General features: G+C 53.5%; 1 non-coding gene across 1 annotated transcript; it reads right to left on the reverse strand.

Annotated features, from left to right (window-relative positions):
• Nucleotides 1-915: 915 nt before the first annotated feature.
• Nucleotides 916-987, reverse strand: trnae-cuc. Its single transcript has one exon. It is a non-coding gene; the product is annotated as a tRNA-Glu (tRNA).
• Between the last annotated feature and the right edge of the window lie 1,431 nt (nucleotides 988-2,418).

Raw genomic sequence — 2,418 nt, forward strand, 5'->3', positions numbered from 1 at the left:
GAGCTGGTACATATGTGCGATAACCTATATTCATTGTGACAGGTTGCACAAGTAAACATGTAGCAAAAGATTAGTTCCCTGAACGGGAATCGAACCCGAGCCGCGGCGGTGAGAGCGCCGAATCCTAACCACTAGACCACCAGGGAAGGATAATACAGTGAAAATTGGTTCTCAGTGTGAGCTGGTACATATGTGCGATAACCTTCTATATTCATTGTGACAGGTTGTAGAAGTAAAGATGTAGCAAAAGAGTAGTTCCCTGACCGGGAAACGAACCCGGGCCGCGGCGGTGAGAGCGCCGAATCCTAACCACTAGACCACCAGGGAAGGGTACTACAGTGCACTTCGTTTCCCAGTTTGAAATGCAAGGAAGCTCCTTCCTCTGCAAGGAAGAAGCTACTGCTCCAAAACCGCCATAAAAGCCATACTACAGTTTGGGGACAAAGATCCTAGTTTTTGGAGAAATGTCCTCTGGTCTGATGAAACAAAAATCGAACTGTTTGGCCATAATGACCATTGTTATGTTTGGAGGGAAAAGGGGGAGGCTTTCAAGCCGAAGAACACCATCATGTTGTGGGGGTGCTTTGCTGCAGGAGGGTATGGTGCACCACTAGAACACCTGGGAAGGACACTGCAGGGCAAATCGGTTTGCAATTTGAAGTGGTACATATGTGCAACAACCTACTAAATTCATAGTGACAGGTTGCACAAGTAAACAAGGAGCATAGACTATTTCCTGACCGGGAATCGAACCCGAGCCGCGGCGGTGAGAGCGCCCGAATCCTAACCACTAGACCACCAGGGAAGGATAATACAGTGAAAATTGGTTCTCAGTGTGAGCTGGTACATATGTGCGATAACCTTCTATATTCATTGTGACAGGTTGTAGAAGTAAAGATGTAGCAAAAAGAGAAGTTCCCTGACCGGGAATCGAACCCGGGCCGCGGCGGTGAGAGCGCCGAATCCTAACCACTAGACCACCAGGGAAGGGTACGACAGTGCAAATCGGTTCCAAGTGTGAGCTGGTACATATGTGCAATAACCTATATTCATTGTGACAGGTTGTACAAGTAAACATGTAGCAAAAGAGTAGTTCCCTGACCGGGAATCAAAACCTGGACGTGGCGGTGAGAGCGCCGAATCCTAACCACTAGACCACCAGGGAAGGGTACAACAGTGCAAATCGGTTCCCAGTGTGGGAACTGGAGTGGAATCCTCGGGACAGTAAGACAGAGACTGGGTTTTTGGGGACTACGACAGTTGACTTTTGAGGGCAAGGTTTTAATCATCAAAGCTGTGATTTTACCTGTGCTTTTACTAATCAGTTCTGTTTTTATCCCCCCCCGAAGGAGTATTTTAGCCCTGGAGCGGATGCTCTTCTACTTTCTGTGGGGAAGCAAGTGGGAGAGGCTGAGGAGGGAGGTGGTCAAGAGGCCCAGGTCCAAGGGGGAAAGGCTTGCCTGACCTCTACTTGTTCCTGGGCAGCCGCTACACAGCATTACATCTGACTCTTGCCACCTCCCGGTCAATAACAAGACACAGGCCCTCGCACGGTTCTGGCTGGGATCTTACCTCAGGACACTGAGGCTGATCCCAGTCGACCTGCGAGCCCCAGTCTTTCCTGCTCCCCACTCACTACTTCCAGCTCCAGAAATTTTTAAGACATTTTAAACTGGAAAAGGAAGCAGTCACGGTTTTAACTAAACACCGCTCTCTTCTCTCTCTTGTGCAGGAGCGGGAACCAGTATGTCCAGTGCGCGGCTCGCTATAGGCGAGCCCACAACGGTCTGGCGCAACGTGGCCCATCCTGCTCTCCTGAATCGGCATCGGGACCTGTCCTGGATGGTCGCCCACGATATCCTCCCGGTCAGGGCCGTTATGCACTCACGGGGCATGGCGAGGACATCCGCGTGCCCCCGACCGGGCTGCAGCCAAGAAGAGTCGGTGAGGCACATGCTCTGGGAGTGCAGAGCCGCCAGGGACCTGTGGAAGGAAGCAGGCCCCCTGATCACCTCGTGTCTGCCAGCAGGGGAGGACCCAACACCTCAGCTCGTGCTGTACGGGGTGGGCCGAAGGCCCATTCCACCGAAGGCCTTCACCAAGTTCTGGCCCACCCTCACGTGTCTGAAGGAAGCACTGTGGTCCTCCCGTAACCTGCTGGTAGCAAAAAGCGTAGAGACCACCCCCAGGCAGTGGCCATGGTAGCCACGGAAGCCCTGGGGTGGTACGAACGGAAGGGGGCCTCGACCCCAGGTGAAGGGTCCCCCACAACACCCTAGGTCCCGGCGGCCACGGCCTGACAGCGCTGCGGCGCCTAGGGCGATGCACCTAGGGGAGGGATCTCCTCTGGGCCCCAAAGGACGGGACGATGGTCTATTCGGGAGAGCAGGATGAGGCGAGTTTGATAAGGACTCACCC

Source organism: Oncorhynchus gorbuscha, unplaced genomic scaffold (assembly GCF_021184085.1).
Source record: "Oncorhynchus gorbuscha isolate QuinsamMale2020 ecotype Even-year unplaced genomic scaffold, OgorEven_v1.0 Un_scaffold_1391, whole genome shotgun sequence".
NCBI lineage: Eukaryota > Metazoa > Chordata > Actinopteri > Salmoniformes > Salmonidae > Oncorhynchus > Oncorhynchus gorbuscha.